Below are 21003 nucleotides of genomic sequence, written 5' to 3' on the forward strand. Positions count from 1 at the left end.
ACACATTTTTATCTGAAGTCATCCTGCTTGTATTTACTCTGCATCTACATCTTCCTCTGTCTTATCTGTCTTAATTTGAGGGGTCAAGACAGATCGTCTTTCCAGCTTGTTCCTTGTGTGTTACTTGAGCAGAAAAGAAGTTCAGGATGGTTGCAAGACCCTAAGATATTGCCGACACCTTGAGGCCCAGCATTTTTTGCCTACTGCAGAAAGCACTCCAAAAGCAGATAAAAATGATAGGTGTAAGTCAATAACATTGTACTGTTTGAGCACCTCTTGGGCTGCCGGGGTTTGCAGAAGCAGGAGAGCGTGGCAGCTCAAATGAGCTGTAGTTGGAAGAGAGTTATAACCATCCTCCTGATGCATTTTGTGCACTGCAGAAGTTGGGTGCAGGAGAAAACCATCCGTTTTCCCCATTGTAAACACTGACCATTATTTAAATAATCCAGAAAATACATTCATAAGTTTTAATCTATTATTCACCACTTGGAAAATGATGATTTTGGGAAGGGAGATACTTTGTGTGTGTTCCGAGATAAAGGATTCCTCAATCCGAAACTGTGGCTCTATATGCCTATAAAAGGGAAAATTCCCCATTTCTAGAAGATATTTTTGTGAAAAGGTTGCTTCGTTTTGTATTTAAATCAGAATGTTCTCTCCATTATGATTACACTCAAATTTCAGTATTCACCATTAAGAGAATCTCTTCCTTACTATGTATTCAGATTTATAAGGCTCCAGGCACCTTTGAAATAAATTGAAAGCACAGCCATGTAATAAAGCCAAAACCAGAAACTAGCCAAGGAGATCCACCCAGCAACACCCTCGAACACCCTCAGCCTCTTGCCCTAAGCACAGCTTTAGAGCACTAGTCTTGATCTTGTCTCCGCTTTCTCCACCCTCGTGAAAGCTTCCTGGGGGATTCCCCAGCTAGCAGAGAAGCCGGAGCTATGCAAGTGGCTGTTCGTGATGCAGGAACAGTTCACTTGCTTGATTTTCTTACCTATCGAACAGCTCATAAAGAGCACGGCTGTTTGCAATACTGCTCAGCCGATTTCAAGGGAAATATTGCAAAATAGGAGCAGCTCACAGCAGGAGAAAGCAGCAGTTAGGGCACAAGGAGAGATTTTAACAACTGAAAAAAGAGGTAAGTGTGGCAAAACCACACAGAAATAATGAAGGGGTTGGAGAAAGCAGACTTGCAACTGCTGTTTCCCACTTTGAAACAATGATTCAGAACTTCATTTATGACAATGAAGGATAGTACAGTCGAAGGACCCCAGAAAAGGAAACACTTCCTGAACTCACTGCTATAGCATATGAGGGAGGCTGACAATATAGGAACTTAACTAAACAAAGATTTGGACACTTTATACAGTGAGACCAGAAGTTAAAAAAGAGCAACTTTTGAAAGGGACAACAAACCTAATTTATATGTTTAAGACAATCTTTAACTATTAAAGAATGTCAGGATGAGGTTAATTGTAGGTGAGCAATATCTGTACCCTTCTAAGGTTATCTCATGCTGCCCAATTTCAGAAAGCATAACGTGTTAAATTTCCCGTCTTTCTGCATTTGGTGGCTACTACCTGTGGATTGAACATAAAGCCTGTTCCCCAGAGCTTTCCCATTCCCCAGAGCTTTGATTAATCAGTCTGGTGAACAGTATCATAATGGAACCATTCCCTGCCTTACAAGCTGCAGAAGGTTAAGACTGCAAGAGAGCAAAAAGGTGTAAATCTGTTGAAAATTAAAAACATTGGAAAATTCAGACAAAAATTTCTGTAATTCTGACAAAGTGATGTATAAATAATCTGATCTGAGTGTTAACTGTCAAATGCAACTTGAAACATTTCTATACCAAAAAGAGATCAGGTATTGGTATCAGAATGTTTTCATCATAGGAATCACAGTTTGTTATTGTGGCGAAGAAGCATGCAATACTGAAACTCAGTGACATTTTGTACTGCCACAACTTTCAGGGGCCTCACTTAGGGTCCGTTCTTCTGGGCAACATATGCACGTAGAAGGAAATCTGTCCTGCTCTGAACAGCTTAGTGGTGCGTGCACTTGCATACCTTCATAAGCCCACATTTTACACAGCACTATTGCTGTGTTTAGTGTTGTATTTGCGACAAAAGCAGCAGCAGCTTATATGATTCTTTGCATTTGATTCTTTGTTTTAGTATCTGTTATGTCCAACCTAGCCAAAAACTGGCCTCAGCAAATTCTGGCTCGTAGATGCTGTGGGAGCCCTGGGGGCTCCATACACATGCCTCATCTGTGACCAAACGGGCTAAGGAGCCATTTCACAGTGCCTTGTCCTCAGGGTGGAGTCACACTCCTATGACAGCTGTGATCAGTAGGCTGAAAGCAAAATATTGAAGAGACCAATGGGACCAATTGGGATTTTCACAGATTGAGCGGCCACTGAGGGGGTTCAGCCAGAAAGAATGATCTGAAGTGTCTAAAAATATGAAAAATAGCAAAAAGGCAACTGAAAAATGTTTTTTTAATTTGGCCATAACATTCCAAGTGGGACAGCTGTGGGATCTGCCTGGATCAACTTGAGACTGTCTTTGCAGAACACCGCAGAAGCTCACGCAACACACCAGCTAACACGCACTGCAGCTTTATGGCATAAAGTTACAGAACCATCTTTGCACACATTCAGATTCAAGACAGCATTACTGTCCCATTGGGATGCAACTGGGATGGGCTGGGTAGACAACAGCCTTTAAAAACTGGAATGATAATATGCAGGTTTTTCCATTCCTATCATTTGTCCTTAATCTGAAAAATGCTTATGTCCCATTGTTAACTATTCTTAGCACTAATTTCACAATTTAGCCCACTGATGACCAAATGGCTTCCTTACAGGTTTTTTTCTCTCAGTTCACAGCTGTCCTGAATTTATTGAGTTTGGTGCTTAGGTTGCATAAAAAAAAGTTTTGTGGCTCAGCCTCCATAAGTGTTTTAAATCAGAAACCTCACTTGACTCAAGAACTGCCTGAAGATCGCTATCTATAAAAAGTCAGAGAAAAGAAAGGTGGTACAGTTCTCCATTCTGGTTAATAGCTTAGAGTATATTTACATCATCATAGAATAATTCAGGTGAGAAAGGAGCTCTCTAGTCCAACAACCTGCTCAAAGCAGGGCCAACTCTGAGATCAGACCGGGTTCATCAGACACTCACGACCAGGGAGGTTTATCCAGTCAGGTCTTGAAAACCACTGTGGATGGAGAGCACACAACCTTTCTGGGCAACCTGTTCCATTTCTTGACTGCCCTAATGGTGAAAAAGTTTTTTCCTTATATCCATTCAGAACCCCTCCTTTCAATTCACCCTAGATTGATGGACAAAATAGATGTGCTAAAGATGCAGACTTCTCTTCCCCCCCCCCCCCCTTTCATTTTTCATTATACTTCTAGCAGGTTTGCATTGGTCCCTCAATTTTACTTAGTTATCAGATTATTTAGAATTATTTATTATTTCACTTGGCTGTAGCACAGAAAGGGTGCCAGTCACCAGTGAAAGTTTCCTTCTGGAAGGCATTGTATGCACAAATGCAGTGAAAAGGTTTACTTGAGAAAACCTTCCATCAGCATACTTGTAGACATTTGGTTTGCATTCCTTCTTTACTCTGTTTTCTTAAAAATACACCTTCTTGGGGTTTACCTGCCACTAAGACTATTTCCTGTACTTTTTAGAACTAAAATTTTTGTTGAACTGTGCTGTATTTATGGAAAAGACTCACTTGTTTTCTTACAAAGTGTGAAGGTGAGGAAGTGCTTTCCATAAGGGAAAGTAACACAATTCTAGGGCAGCCCTGAGTTTCAATGAGAACATTTTCATGGGAAGCAGACTAGCTAGTGAGAAGCGGAGTGTCATTCCTAGCCTCGCATGACTCAACTCTTGCTACAAGTGAATCTTTGCAGAAGGATTATCAATGTGTATCCACAAACGAGGATAAAATGTAAAGTTTCACTGAGCAGTGTCTATGCTACTTAACATGCAAAGCTCTGAATAAATGCAAAGATTTATTTATGGCTAGTGCTCACCAAACTACTTAAAGTACTGGAAGTGTATCAAGATGGATTTTAATACACAAAACCACGGTTTATACTTTGAGGTGTCATATTAACACACATTTAGTTGTGCTCCAGCATTTAAAACACACACTTGGATCCCAGCAGTTTCACTGACATCTTTGCACATGCCTAAATTTACATGATTACTTAATACTGTCCTGAATAGGAATGCTGTCCTGAATTAGTCCTTCACCTTGTTGCTAGGAACTCTTATTTTAAAAGCCTTCACAAAAGAACTTGCCAGAGCAAGCCTGCAGTACCAAGCACAGACCATTCCTATTTACGGGTGGGTAGGAAATACTTGAAAGTATAGGAGGGAGTAGCCTTGATCTGAAGGAATGGTGCTGTTTACTCAGCTTGCAGTTGCATGGCTGGGACACAGTTTTCAGATAATTCTGCTGAGTATCCCAGCTTGTCTGGCATCTAGCAGTGCTGTCCCTTTTAGATATTCTTCACGTCATTTTTGTGTCTATTTAATTCTTTATTCCCTCTTCCTCTTTACTTAATCTGGCAACAAGTGCCAACAACTGACTGAAAACAGCAATTGACACCGTGATCCTGGATAAATTACTATACAATTAGCAACATCACAATGTGAGTTTCAAAATGTTAATGAAATAAAGCTACTTCTTTAGGAAACTAGATACTTTACAGTTTATGATTTATGGTGACTCTGAGTAGGATTGTGAACAGTTTACAGTGCCAGCTGAAAAAATACTGTCACTTTTACTAACTAGATACTTCATGCCACTTCTTTAGAAGAGATGCATGGCTTGACTAAAATAATTATCTCCTCAGTATCCTCTCTGTAAAATCTTATCCCTTTTAGAAATTGCATTGCAAAATTGTTATGATCTGAAAATCAGATACAGTTTCTTCATTATGAGAAGCAGAATGATGCAGCAGACATGGTTGGTTTGGGACAGAATGACACGTCATTGTATGTTCACAGAGTGTTCTTTCCATGAGCTTCTCAAATTCATTTTCTGGCTTGACAGGCTTTGCTCTCTACTGCTGGACATTTCGGGCAAGCACACATACATGTAAGAAGTATGAAGCCTTACGTGGTAAATAAAAATTGCTGCACAAATAAGCATAATAACAAATCAGGCCCAAGAGTTTTAGATCAATGTGTAGAATTAACCTATTTACTGAACATTCTGTAGATAAGAGATCATTGTTCTTTGCTTTGAAAAGATTTCTGGTTTTAATGTGTGTTCAGCTATTACTTATCTATTATGCTTTGCTTCCTTTTTATTTTCCTTTCATTGAAAATGAGACCCAACTCCTTAAAAATCATTTGGACTCAATCCTAAAACACATTGAACACTTCCCAGTCCTTTTGAAAATAGTAGGATACAAGAACTTTCTTGACTCAGTTTTCATTTCTCTGAGGTGTTTTTGAAACTTTGAAATCAGTTCAGAAGATCCTATCTTGTTATTATCTGAGATACTGTATTTCTTTTCTTCTGTATTGATCTTTTTACAGGACCGTGAAGTCTCCAAGTCATACTAATAGTCTGTTAGATCCTAAAAAAGTTTAGAAACAGATCTAGCTACAGAGGATGTTCAGCTAACTGCTAGAAACCAATCGTGTCATTGGTCTTCCACCAGTGTTTGACATATTTATTGGTAGCATCTGATCAATTAAAACCAGGCTTTAAACCAATGGAGCTAGTTAGGTGCTATATACAGAAGTTTTCAAGCTACTTAAGCCTACATGTGTACAGTATGTTAAAAAACCTCCCCTCCTCTTCCGTAGTCCCTATCCAGAAATCTTGTATTTTGCAAAAGCTTTAAAAAAAAAAAAAAACAAACCACAACAAAAACATCTTTACAGGCCACAAATATGGTTACCTGCCAGACTGGTTCTTGGTATCCTTTGAAATCCTCCACTCTCTTCTCTCAGACTGTAGGTTGCTGGAGAGTGGCCCTGTCTTTCGGTTCAGAATTTGCATACCAGCAGAACAATGGAATCCTTATCCATGACGAGGGCTTCTGTAAGCTAACAGCACAGACAAATACAAGTACCGCGTTAGATCTCTTAAGCTTACACAGTAAATTTGAAGTTGATTAGCCTGGGAGAAGGCTTAATGTCACAAATAGTGGTTTGGGTTATTCAAGCTAACAAAAATCACAGTAGCATAAATTATAATAGGATTGGTAAAATTATCAGAAAACTTATTTTAAAATACTTCAGCTTCAGAATTGTAAGCAATTCTCCCCCTTATCCTATTGTTAAGACATTAATGTGGTTGTAGATGTTTACCTTTCCTCCACTACAAATAGACCGTCTCACTAATATTTAGGTACATATCTCCTTTACCTTTTAATTCTATTCTTTGCTCTTGGCATTAATTACTTCGATATAATTAGCGTCACCTAGATTCATCTTCAGTCAGTTCATCTCTTGCCTCATCAGTTATCAGAAGATAGCACTTCGTGAAGAAAGAGCCACTAGTCTTTTTTTGCCATCCAGCAGATGAATGAGCATGGCATGGACTTTCCCCCTGAAGTGCACAGCTGCAAAGCTGAGGGGACAATCAAGAATACTGGAAGGCATTTGAGACATCTATGAAAACCTTGAGTGTGACTGACAGCTTTTTGCAATAGCTGTGAGGGAAGTCTAAATTGAGAAATCTCTCCCATCCTGCAAGAAGTTACAAGCAAAATTTGTTTTGGCCAACCAATATTGGCCTGTATTCAACAGCTCATGAGGCCCTTGTCTTCTCCTGTAGGCTTATGCTCATTAGTTAATCTCTGCCATAGTCATGGAAAGGCTAAATTAGATTTTAATCAAACATTTATGACTGCCATGTTAGAGCTAGAGACAACCAGGCAATGAAACAGTTACGCTGAGCAATGTACTGGTAATGTTCTGGGCATCCCTCAGAAATGCTGAGATGCAGACAGGCTACATAACCTTGGCAATTAGCTCATACACTCAATTTGCAAGAAAATCAAAATCTGGGACCTCATGCCTTTTAAAAGGGGAATGGAATACACTGAAAACCAAGCAAAATACCTTCTGAAAAAACAATGAACGTAAGGAAGGGCCTCAACACTACCTTTTCAGGAAGGACGGCTAAAGCTTCTCGCTCATCTTTCTTCCTGGAGCAAGAGAAGCATCTCATGCCACAAAGTGTTAAAAAACTTGTCCAGTGAATCTGTCAGGGCCTATTACTTCCCTTCCCCATGTTAGTTCCAAAGTCTCTTCCTATTTAATCTCTGGAGGCAAAAGGCCTGGTTTGGATGTGCCTCTGTACTAACAATTGTCACATAATAGATCTCCTTTTACATGCATACTAGGCTCCGTGCTGCTGGTGCTTTTCAATGCCTGCCGGTGACCCAGAGCCAAAAGTCTTGCCTGGCATTATGCAGTTGCTAATACTAGTGTACCCCCTGAGGGCCGAAATGGTTAATTCCTCAATGTCCTCAGCTATACTACCTACTTAACATCAACATGTTCTGCGGAGTGCCCACACTTTGTCACAACCACAAGTAATTTAAAAACGAAGTTTTCTTCAATTCGATTGTAAACTGCTCTTTCAGGAATTTCATCAACTTGTGCAGAGTAGAAGGGATTGTCAGCAGAACTTCTTGTCCTTTCATGACCGTCTTGCAAAAGCTGATTTTCTCACCAAACTGTGTTTTGACAAAGTGTGCTTCTCCCAGCGCTCATTTACCTGTGTTCTGTACATTTTAAGATCGTCTCGAGACTTGCACAGGGCTGTATCTATTTTAGATTGTTTTTATTGGCAACTAATGCGTACTACCATGCACCCATGTGAACAAAATTACAGAGCCCAGACAACTTTTGTACAGAGTTCCTTTGGCCACAACTTCTCTGTGGGTTTCATTTGGCAGAAGTGATATCAAGCAGAAGTCTTTCCCTCAGCTTCTGATGTAAACTAAAATACACCTTATAAATAGAAAATATAGGCACTGAGAGCAGTGCCTTTGGGCAAACAGCCACCTTTTGGCTATGGGAAAAATTCAGTTAGATATGATTCATAAATATAATGAATAGGGTGCCATAAACTTGCTTTGCTTTTCACAAACAAAGGCGCATTCTCTGCCTTGAAAAATTAGAAGGGCAGAACCCAGAGCAATAGGGAAAGAAAAACAGGAGGAAAGTGAAAGTGGGAGATTTAAGGAGGAGAAAGAAAAACGTGGTCTTGAGTTGGCAGAGTGGAAAATGTAATTCTGAAGACCATCAGACAATGCATGGAGTACAACAGTGGGCTTTGTTAGGCACCTAATCCCCCTGCACCTCACTTCTGATGAGCTCCAGCTTCAATTTTTCAAAATTCAAACTGTAATACATTTCAAAAAGAAGTTAGTTTGTTCTTTAAGCTCCAGTTTAGTTGAAGGCTCCTATTGATTACAGCTGGAGCTGGATCAAGCTTGTGCTGACTGTGTTCCCCTGGCAGAATCTTGTTTGTAAATACCTTTCATCTCATCCAGCAGTGATAATGATGTGCTTAGATGATGTGGCAGCAATTATTTAACTGCTGTGTCAGGTTTTCTACTTATGCTAGCAAGGCATACCATAGAAAGGGATGCTTACATTTTCATTAAATTTTACAATTTTTTCTGAAGAAATTGTAACAGCTCTGTTGTAGTTTTAGTCATTTCTTTCTTTGCTCACACTGACAAATTTGGAAGCAAAGGGCCCTATTCCACAATACTTAGCAAGTTTAAACATGTTACAAATAACCTTGTTATCTGATAACACATCCCAAATGAAAACCCCTCAAAAATTCAATTTTCTGAGGTTTCTGAGCATCCTGTCTAATAACCAAAGATGTAGCAGAAAAAAGGGGGTGGTGTAGGCCTTGGTTACTCTGAATGGATTTACACACTTGCTTCATACCATGTAAATACTGGAAAATAAAGCATGGATCTCGTCAAACTTAAGAACGTAGGAGCATTAGAAACAGCAGTAATAGCAAATAGAGCTGAAGTATCTACTGCCAAGTCAGTGAGAGATCCCACGTCCTGCCTGGCAATCAGTCTAAATACATCCTTTCTCCCACTTCATGTGACCTTTTCAGGTCAGCAGTGTTGTGTGTTAGTTTAATATTTTAAAACTGGAACTTTACTGGTATTTGGCCTACTTTTTTCTATTTATTTTCTAAACAAATGATAGGCACTCCCTTCTCAAACTAACCTTTTAAGCTTAGCCAGAAGTCTGCGAAGATCACAAGGTATAAAAAAAAAATTTTTTTTTTAATCACACGCTCAGGCAAATGAAAGCGGGTTGCTACATTTCACCATCCTGACAGCCCTGCAAGCAGACTTCAGGAGTGCTCTACTTACTGTAGGAAACACTGCTGAAATCTCATTTTCAGTGAAAAGTGCCAGGGTTATGGTAGCACAGCATTTATTCTAAGGCAAACCCATGTAATCTCCCAGCCAAAGATGGGGGGGGGGGGGGGGGCTAGAAAAACTGTCCCAATTGCTACTTCTACTTGGTTGCTTAAAGGCAGCTGGGAAGTCAGATCCTTAGCCTGAGAGCAGAGACGATCACAATGTTAAGGCAAAGTAATTTTGGAAGAAAAAATTGCTCTCTCTTCCCAAGGAAACTTCTGAGTTTTAAAATGTTAGTTTTTATTTATTGCTGGCTCATTGAAAGAACAAAGTATTTTTTGGTGTCTTTGTTCTTTTTTGTTCCTGAACACAGAAAAAAGTGTGGCTAAACCCCAGAAAAATCTTAGTTTGAGGCCAGAAATAATAATAATTTTCAGTTTTCAGACTTTTTTTGTCAGGTTTTAGAAAGAACAACAAATACTTCCCAAGCACCACTCCAGCTTACAGTCTTCAGTAGACTGCACACCCTTAACTTCTTTGAGTTACACATCTTGTCCATCCCCTTTTGCTCACAGCCCACCATAACCTCCTTTGGGCTCATGTCTTGCTCTTGCCATGTCCCAGGCAACCACAGCAGGACACAAGCTCCTGCACTACACAAGGTGCACTGTACCACCTCAGCACTTGCTATTTAGGCATTCTTGTAACAGCTCCAATTATACTTTGAATCAGAAAAACAGCAGCAAAATACAGACATTAGCAGGTACTTACCAGCTCTCCAGTCAATAAATGAGCATCAAAAACAACTTGGTGATCTAACCAGATCACACTGCTAGTCTTGAGTTGTAATAAAGTGTTTAATAAACAGTATTCCTGTGAGTGAAAAGCAGCTACATTAGTAGGGCTCTTATGTACATAACTTTCTTTTTCCCCCTTTCTTTTCTTTAGCCTGCGCTTAAGTCACATCTATCATGGTACATCTTTTTAACTTTGATGTTCGTTTTTCTTCCTTCATAAATATTAATACTGCCTTATTTTCCTTTTACAATCAAATAATAGATTTCTTTTTCCCTGGTGCCTCTGCCTCTCTTTTGATCCTGTCTGGCTTCGCCTCTTGTATCTATTCTCTTTCAAACAAAGAATTTTTAAAACTTCATTTCAAGCCCTCTTCATGTGAAGAATTATGTGGAAAATTGGATTTTCCACTTGAGTTCAAATCCAAATTCTTAAGGCAAGACAGACAAACAGAAATTTACAAGATACTGTTCCTGATGGTTTTGTTAGATCAGTGCCATATAACACTGCTCATTTGTAGCACTGTCAGATTGATGCTGCCACAGGAATCTTAACTTTTGCACATCCATTTCACTTCACTTGAACTGTGCAACCTGAACATTGTGTTTTTCTATTCCAGCTCTTCCAATCCCCTCCCATCCCTAGAGTATATTTTGGACCAAACCAACTGATGTGTCTTTTTTTTTTAAAGTACTATTTCCATAATTTGCTTTTATTGTTCTGTCATTCAAAAGTTGTAGAAGGTGTGAAAGGGAATTTCTTTTAACCATTTCATTTTTTTATTTCACAAGAAGGTAAAATACAGACCAGTCCCCACCAATTATACTTTGAAAGTAAGTTTTAGATACATTTCTTCAAAATAAAGCATCTATGGGTACATACAGCAACACGCTACGAGCATCACATAACTATGTAGGAAAAATTCGTAACTAAGTAATGCCTTCAGAGGCATTTCTGAAGTTGGAACGGCATCAGGAATCTGCTTATTTACGTAGGGAGCTGTGGAGATTGCAGCATGTTGGTACTGCCAACAGATAGGATGATTAGTGCTAAACACAATATCATCGTTTAGATAAGCCTTCTCCTTCTGATAACTGCTATTGAACTCAACTTGAACTTACATGTTCTCAGCTTGGGAACTACAGTTATAATTCCTAAAACAGCCCATTCAGCCTGCAGAAGCTGAAGGAGAATAACATTTTATTGATAAAATTGGTCCCTTATATCAAATATTCTAAGTCCCTTGTCTTATATCTTAAGGTCCCTTGTTTCTGAAGTTAGCAAAGTGTGCACTGATGAGCTATGCATTTACTACCAAAAAAGAGGCTATTGTATTTCAGGCTAAGGTTGGATATCACATAGTTTATGCTCAGTGCATCGCTTTGCTTGCTGTATTTTGTTCAGTTGATAACTAGCTGTCTTTACTGTCAGAAGGACATGCAGCCCATGGTAGTGCCACACAGACAGACCAGGTTTTCACCTGATTGCATCCCCCATTGCAGAACCTTTGCTAGAAACTCCCACGTGGAGATGCCCCCACCTCAGCAGAAAGAGACACTGTGGCTCATCACAGGAGGAATGGTCTGATTAGGATTAAAACGGCTGAAGACATGCCAACATACAAGAAAAGCAAGTTTTTTTGCAGAAACTGTTTTCTGTGTTGTCTCAGAATAAAAGTTGATCTTTAAAGTATGCTCTAAAGCACCCTTTCTGGATAGAAGTTTGTGTTTTGCTTTGCAGGGACTCAGCAGCTGCCAGTGTTAACTGCTGTGAAAAGGCTTGCAAAATTTAATGAGTGATTCTTCAACTTCCTAATTAAAAACCACAATGAGCTTTCAGGCCTGTATTTCCCTAATATTACAGGTTGTACCAGTAATATTTTGTTTAGTCAAGCCTAGCTAAAGGAAAATGCTTATGAGGTTTCCACGGAGAGAAATAAACAAAATGGAAATGAATAGGGAGCTTGGAACTTTTAAGTGTATGTAATTAAGAAAAAAAAAATACATCCTTCAGATAATTCTGGAAACTATTAGGAGATATTCATAATTCATAACCAGTTGTTTGGTTTTCTTTCAAGCAAGGGGGCAGCTTTACATCAAACACTGACTAGCTTTTCCATTAACTTCAATAAACAAACCAGCATGCTTCAAGTTAAGTGAACATCTTTTTTTTTTAGTTTTTTAATAACTGAGTGAATTAGAAATAAGAACGAGACATTTACTTTCAAATAGGAAATTAGTTTGCATGCTATTTCTTCATGTTAAAAATACTTTGGAACACTCACAAAAACAATGTTAAGCTGAATTTATGGAAATGTTCCATATCAGTTTTGAAGATGATATGCCAGATGTCGGGGAGAACTCTTTCATCTGCAATAATGGAATAGTTTAATCCACCCATGTTGTTTTTGAGTATAGTCCAGGCCTATTGGTCATCATGGGTGGGTGATCCTCACTTAAGCAGGCATGAACCAAAAAGCACAAGTTGTTAGACCTCTAGCATAAAGTCACAAGAAAGCAACAGCAGGAAATACTCTACTGAAAGTAAAAATAAGCTATTGCAATGTAAATCAAAAAGTTACCATTATGACAACTCACATTTCGAAGCACTCTGAGACTTGCACTGAATTGCTGGATTGTAACTTGAAAGCAAGTATGGCTCCATTTATGGCCCCAGCAGAAATAGAGCCAAAAATACAAATGTCAGAATTTTTCAATATACATCAAAGACATGGAATGTTTTTCTTTTTGATGAGCAGGAAGACTAATAGTTAACATTGTGGTCTTCTATTGGGAGAAAAGTACTCTTCCCTTTGAGAAACTCTAAACACAAAGTTATATATGTCAATATCCATGTTCTTGTTTAAGAATAGATGTTGAAGTAATGTTGAATAGAAAATACTATTGTTAAATGTCTTTTGGGAATAGTTTTTGTGGCCTTAGATCAGACTAACATTGTTGTCATATTAGCCATACCACTTTTATTTGTAATAATCATTTTAAATACTCTACTACTTGAACAGTGGTGTATGTGTCATATTCATTTCATTCACTATGGCTGCGATTCGATAATGAAGTCTGTCTTTTTATCAGAGCACATTCCTACAAGCCGCGTTGAACCATGGCTTGTACTGGTGAGGGCCTGAAAATGACAGAGCTCAACATAAAGTTGTAATACAGCATTGGGCTTTTTAACGTGCCATACCATTTCCAGCACAGTCAGCTACTGTGCAGAAGGCACAGAAGCAGAATACATGTTTGGGCACTGATTCAGGTTAAGCACCCTTACATTGTCACCACTGAAATGCTGTCCTAAATGTAATGCTTTCAAGTATTGTCTTATGTTACGATACTGGATAGAAAAAGCATGTTCAGTCGCATGTGGCATCTCAGTCGTCAAAGTAAAAATCTCAGAATTAAAAGCCATTTACCTTTTCCGGTGTAATTTACAGACTGCATGGCATACACTAGAGAAGGAAGGTATCATCACAGATGGAGGCAAAGTGGAGGAGAAAGGAAGTAATGCATCAATTCAAAGCTTCATTCATTTTTTTTTCCCGTTTCAGCTGCCTACCACTCCCAAACACGTGGGAGATGTTCTAGTGCTGAAAGCTATGGCTCACTCCTTTATTTAGCTATTCGATGCGATAAGTCAATTCAGTTTAGACATACCAAAGACAATACATAATTGTGACAAAGTACCACAGTCCAGGCTTGATTATTACAGCTTGATCCCTCGTTAACTCTGCTGAGTAAATAGAAGGATGCTTTTCCTGTATCTTCATATTCATGAAGGCACTGTGGTTGGATAACTTTCCCAAATTCATGGTAGTTGCTAAACACTTTTGCAGTCCAAATACAGAAATCACACAAGGTACTATCAAGTTGCACTGCATTCGATTTTTTTTGTTGTGCATTTTCTACATTAATACTTTGCATTACTTCTATTTTGTTGTGCCATAATGTCTAGGAGTACTAAAAGACAAATCTACAAGGAGCTTGCGTTGCTGTACTCTCACATTTGAGAAGGGAAATGTTTCGGCACACGAAAAGAAGTCGTGCCGTTTTTCATGAAAATCTCATTAATTTAAACATTCTACCTCACATATTTGCTTAAATGTAGGTCTTGGCTCTCACATATATTTTTCCTGTGCAAACAAGTATTTGTGCAGGTTACCTTCACTCAACTGTGAAAACTTGTTACCAGGGCAATCAGTCCAATATACTTAACATGAAAGGGCCAAAGGAAAATTTAAAAGGGAAAGAGAAAAACTGGCAATAGAGAGGGGGTTTATGGGCTGCTATGGAGTTGTACAGAATTATAGACGCTACCTCATGACACTGCTTGATAGTGACTGCACTGTTCAAGTGCAGGTCTCTGTATTAACAGGTTTTGCCACTCCAGAAGGGAGAAATTTCTCCAAATATTTAGTCTTTTGCTACCTACTGACCTGATGTTATGTAACAGATTTTCTGCTGGTATTTACCACTGCAAAGCGCAACCTCCCAACACCAATGAGTTAAAAGTTTTCTGGGCATCCAGCCCAGATGAATAACATCCCAAATGTTGAAGGAAGTAGCAAGGGAAATAGAAAAGCCTTTGACAGAAATTGTTGATAGCTTGCTAAGGCTGGGGAGGGAACCAGGGAATTTGGAGGTTGCTAGTGTTGTTCCTATGTGTTAGAAAGGATCAGGGAGGATCCAGGAAACGACATAGCAGTGAGCTTGGCTTCAGTTGCAAGAACAATATAAGAAACATAAATAAGGAACAGAATGCTTAATTTGGTAAAACAAAGCCCATACTCGTGGAAGAACTATAAAGGTCTAATTTCTTCAAGTATTTTGCCTTCAGATGGTTATTTCTGAAAAATACTAATCTAAAATGTCTTACAGACAAAAGGAAAGCTAATAAAGCAGACCAAGCGAAAAATTTTACAGAATCCTGAAGTAAATTGTCCATGATACCTGCAGTACTGTGCAGATGATTGTATGTCTGATATCAGACTCACTGGTGCCATTGCTTACATGGGAGGCAGTGTTTTCAGTTCAGACGAATCTATTAGAAAAACAGACCAAGTCATTTTCTGGTCTTACTCATACAGAGAGCTCAATAAATTTAAACTTACTAACTAAAATATTTATCATTTACATTCAAAACAAATGGAGAAGAGCTTTGCTGGAGTCAATGACAAGTGTAACACTGACGTTGGTGGAATCATTCTGGCTTCACATTTGTGTAAATCATTCAGAAGCGGGTCCATTGGCACTGCTTAGTGAGGGCAGAAACAACAATTTGAATCCCCTAAGGTCATTTTAAGAGCCCTCTTTTTGATCTGGTGGCATATTCTGCTTACAATATTGCTACAGACCAGAATAGAGAAAGCAACATATGAGCATTTTGTGACTTGTTTGAACAGATGAATATATACACAAACAAGGAGAACATGGAGATGCTGCAGTAAATTGCAGTATGTTGACAGCCAGTGAGCAGCCAGAAGGTGAGCACTTCAGTCACAGGAGTAAGACATACTTGAGTTAGTTAAGAATACAGCTCTCCAGCTCTGAGCACAACATACAGGTATAAGTTACAGGAGAAAAGGTTTAAGTGGCTTAAGTAAGATGAAAGATTGATATGGATTGGATTTTTTTTTTCTACAGAAGTCTGAAGCACTGGTGAAACGTATCTCGTGAATTCATGTACTTCTCAATGATACAAAGAAAATTACAGAGATTAAGCTGTTGCATAAGTGAGCAAGCAGCATGAGTCAGGGGGTTTTGGGAAAAATGAGTCACAGCGTGAAGGGAACAGAGCCAGGTTTGTAGCTCAGAAAGAAACTAGGAAAAAATTTTATGGATGTAGATAAGAGCCTGACAGAATGGGTTGCGGTAGAGAAGCAGAAAAACTAACTAGCTCTAAAACAGGGAACGATACATTAGATTTAGAGAAAACTGTACCTAAAAAGCAGGTCAGGCAAAATTTGTGTACACAACTGGCGGTTGAAATATAGAGCAGGCTGCTAAAGTCAGCAATGGAAGGACCTAATTGTGTAAATCACTTCAAGAGGGAGTGCGGGTACATTTTTGGAAAATGAGGGAATCACTGGGTATAGCTATTAGTGAGGCTTGTGGAATTATAACTATGAAATGCAAGTTGATTTATATTTTGAAGGAATATAGGACTAAGCTCTGCTGCCCTCCATGGTTCTCATGTTATTTCTGTAGCACCTTGCAAACTTCAAATAGCATTATCTTAACCTGCAGATAGTTATCAATATGAAAGTCTTCTAAAATGAACTTTCTAGAATAGCGCTGGAGATTGCTGCAAAAGGCACTATTTATATTAGGATGAGTCATTGGGGTCTGATGGCCATATTTACCATAGTACGATTGAGGACTTCCATAAACATTTCTGGAAGAGCTGTGTGGCTTACACGTAATTTAACTGAGAGACCAGTGTCCTTAATTGTAATGTTTCTCCCCCAACTTCTCTGTTGACTCTTGACTCTTTACATCAATTTAAGCTTTTTATATAGCAGTAATTACTGCAATGTCATAGAGGACCATACCACCTAACCCATTTTGGGAATGCCCGAGCCCAAGCCTGTGGGAAGAACAGAATTCGAGATTCATAGAATTAAAGACTGTATCATGATGCTTAATGGATCTGAATTCAGACTGTTCAGAGAACCTGAATTCTGTGTTTCGCAATTCACCAGGTACTTGACTTTGAAACTGTCACATTCTGTCAGTGTAGTATTCTGGATGCAACACCTATAAACAACATATGGAAATTAAAATACTCAATCCAAACTCATTTTACAAATATTGATATGTTTTTATAACTATTTAAAGTAGAAATAAATCCCATAGTAAGTTTGCTTTTGAGTTGCCTATTGAAAGACTACATAGTTATCCGAGTTCAATTATTACAATGATCAACACACTGAAGGTAACCCAACTCCATTTTCAAATAAGATCGATCTGATAAAGGATTGTTAAGAGACATCCAGGATATTTCAGAGGAAGTTTTCCAACTACACAGGCTGTAACTGTCCAGAGAATGACTGCCTGGGAATAAAAATCTGAGCAATATCTTAGATCACACTCAGATAAACAGTAAATTTAAGAATTAATCTATATTTCACAGGTTGCATGCATCAATAATCAAATATCATTCAAGTCATTAAACAATCTGATACAAACTTACAGCTTTTGTTTATCTGTAGCGAATAGCACAACCTTTTAAAATGTTAGCTGAGATTAGAAAACACAAAGAAATAAAGGAAGGGTAATGTTAAAAAATTCTCATTACTGGTTACCAATGTAATTTAAATTGCCTACCTGAGTGAACAAGTGTATGTGTAACCTCTAGAAATGAAATTTATCCAAAGTTGATGAGGAATGAGTTGAGGGTATTTTCAGGTAGAGCTTACAAGATACTTGCTTAAGGTAGAAGTTTCAGCTATGGCATCAGTTGCTGAAACACTTACGCAAACAAACTTTATCATGATGACAATAAATTTGGAAAAGAGGTTGCAGAAGAAAGATGCTCAAGAATGATCTTGTAAAAGTCCATTATTTTCTTTCTAGATCTGTTTCTTATACTGCACTCATCACTGTGGTATCTTGAGTACTTTCCAGTAGTGCATTAAGCAACATGACAAACATCTGTCACATGTTTTTTGTTCTCTCACCCCCTCCCCAGAGACACAAGTGTATGCAGTGGAGTGTCTTGTTTTAATTTTTTTAATTATTATAAACACACATGCACATAACACATATTATTAAACATTCATGCTAGAGAGGAGAGATCAGACAAATTTATCTTGCTCTTAGGATTAAAGCTGGTGAGCTCTGTAATGTTCCTGTAGCAGTTTCTATCCCACCCTTGCCCCGGATTGCTATGTCTTTACAGATACGAAATCAGTCTGGTCATGGGTGTCTTCAGTAGGCAGAAACCAAAAGTATGGATTCTCAATACCTTCATGTAGTGTTCACACTCAAGTCCAGGGATCAAATGGAATGAGATAGTAGAATTTAAGGAAAAACATGTGCTTTGTATAACTGCTGCCTCATCCTTGTATCCTTGCATTTGATACAGACTAGAAGCAGGAATTGATGCAGCTTCCAGATCACTGTCACAGAATCAGAGGGCACTGTGCAAGTTGTGATAAACAAGCTAGGAATCTAATGGATTGGAAAAGTCTGATTTAAACCGGGAAAAGAAATTCTTAGTATAATGGAATGAAGACCTGCAAGTTACTGATTTCCATACAGAGGGGACATAACTGCGAAAACAATCTGGAAGCTTTGGATCAGAGTTCAGTCAGACCCTAAACAACTGGAGGTAGACAGCCTACTCATTCAAGAACCATGAACACATAAATTGGCATCCCAGATCACTACTGGCACCACCAGTGTAAGCTTATGCTATTTAATACGGGGAGAGAAGTGTGTGTGTATTGGTAGACAAGTATCTCTGCCACCTCAGAGAAAAATGGAGCTGATCTGCCTCATACCAAGGAGACCTCCAACATTGATGTTGCTTCCTTCCTGTGGCTTCCACTCCTCAGTTGCTGCAGTAACTCTCAGGACAGTTAGAAAAAAAGACTGTTTCTCTAAAGGAGGATGATTTGGGTCACATTGAGTGCCAAGAAGCTGAAGACTTCTCTTTGGGCCTCACTCACCAAAGGCATAGATGCATAGATCTGTGCAGCAACATCACATAGCAAAATCCACCAGTGGTTCTTTCTGTATTGCACAAGGGCTGGGCTGCTTCTGGTATAACACCAATAAAATTCGCATTTGTCACTGCTTTCAGCACTGAAATCTTCCACTCGCTTCCTCACCCTTGCGTAAGTCACAACAGTAGACATATCTGTAATTATAGCAATACTAGAGATTTCAGAACTGAATGTTCCAGCGCTGAAACCTGTCTAGCTGCTTATTGTTCTCCTCCCACAACATTTTCCTTGAAGCACTACAAAATACTATCTTCAGGCCATCAGCCTTCCTCTAACATTACTGATTTCTTTGCACATACACAAACAGAATTCCTTCAAGCATGGCACCCTGCTGCCCTTCCCCAGTGAAAGCTAGAGGCTGCTCCCCTATCCGCCTTTGCTTCCCACCTTAGGCAGTTCAGTAAAGTCCACACAAAAAAGTTTTGAAAGAACTCCCATCAATAGTTCATTCCATGTATCTGTTTCCCTAGCTTGCCTAGCAACTCACATCACAATGAAAGCCATCCAGCAAAGACAGTCAAAAGGTACCATGATGTTGCAGAGTGACAACACTGATAAAGCTCTTCTGAAGTCCACCATATCATGTATCATGCCACATACTGATACACATTTTTATGGCATGTAGAACACAGACAGGACATACAGTCACAGCTAATATGCAGCCCAGTTCAGGATCCTAACTTGAGTAAGAAGCTTAGGAGAACTCTAAAGGATTCCTTGAAACAAGCCTCAAGAAAAGGTTGTTCTTGTAAATACAGATCTTTTTGGCCATAACATCGAATCCTCCAAGAGTTTCCAAATGAGGAGCAAGCTAGCAGTCAAATACTACTTTTGAATAATTGTTTTTATTTCAAGCTGAATTTACCATTGGGAAAAATCAAAGACCCTGATTGCGTAAGTCAATCTAGTTTGGTTCATTTTAGCTGGAGTAGCTTTTTATTCCATAGAAATTAAGCTAAATGGAAAGCAAGCCAAGGATGCAGATAGCAAGATAAGGACTTAATGTGCTTTAACTAATCCATCTTAAAAGGTAACTCCTGTTAAGTTTACTCATATATGAAGTTCCTAAAGATCAAAGAAACTTTCTTTGTTCCAGCACACTCTGCAACAAAAAGGATTTGAACTGTGTGAGTATTATAGCCATTTTATTCTCAACTTTTGTAGAGACTAGGAGTACATGCAAAGCCCGGTGAAGTCCCTGCAAAGACTTGCATTGAACTCCACCGTGCTTTGGCTCTAGCGTTTTATGATGTGTCAGGTTGGTATGAGGCAGCCAGCTATAGTCCCTGAAAGTCTTTACACCTGAGAATGTGCTTTTCAGCTGTCAGTACAGAACAATGCAGTCAGCAAGTACTGCATCAACATAGAAGCTTTAGTACTAATAATATGCAGAAATGCAAAGAGCAGGCTAACATAAGAGGACTTTATTTTTCCTGTCAGATAAAGAGAAGATACATGTAAAATATTTGGACATTTGGGGAAAGAGCAAACATTGAGAATTAATTCAAACTGTTGATGGTTTTTTTTTTTTATTGAATCTTGCGGTCAAAATTGTTTTCATTTGCTATGAGAAAGAATCCATCATTTTTTCCAAAGCACCACCCAGAATCTGCCACTGGTGATGTTCTAACATCCCCAGTGCCTATACAAATAGAGAAGTCAGCTGAGATTTGTAAACTAGAGATCATAAGTTTTAAGGAATTTGTTTGTTCAGCCTAGAGTCTCCAAACTGTGTACAATGCCAAAATTAAAAAGTCCTTGCACTGTACTGTGTCAGGTTACAATAAAAAGTTCTCCAGCGTTTTGGATGTTCAGATGAGAAAGCAAATTGTAATTCTATTTTGAGCAACCATTTGTCAGCACATGCAGTTTAATTATAATTAAGTACCTCCAACAGTTATAACGAATAGGCAAAATCAAAATGCTGTTTTTATACTTGTGTAAACCTGCATTTAAGTGTGAACTAAAAGCTGCCTGAATTACACTGAGAAGTATCACTCTAGTATTTGCAATTTGAGCTGCACTGTTCAAATACAAACATATGTAAAGTGTTTCCAAAG

The 21003-nt window shown here is 38.7% G+C and overlaps 1 protein-coding gene across 3 annotated transcripts in view; it reads left to right on the forward strand.

Moving 5' to 3' along the window:
- EFEMP1 (EGF containing fibulin extracellular matrix protein 1) overlaps window positions 1–21003 on the forward strand; it is a 49486-nt gene that overhangs the window by 14599 nt on the left and 13884 nt on the right. The gene's annotated exons all lie outside the window — the stretch shown is intronic.

The sequence above is a fragment of the Opisthocomus hoazin genome, chromosome 2, assembly GCF_030867145.1.
Source record: "Opisthocomus hoazin isolate bOpiHoa1 chromosome 2, bOpiHoa1.hap1, whole genome shotgun sequence".
In the NCBI taxonomy this organism is placed as follows: domain Eukaryota; kingdom Metazoa; phylum Chordata; class Aves; order Opisthocomiformes; family Opisthocomidae; genus Opisthocomus; species Opisthocomus hoazin.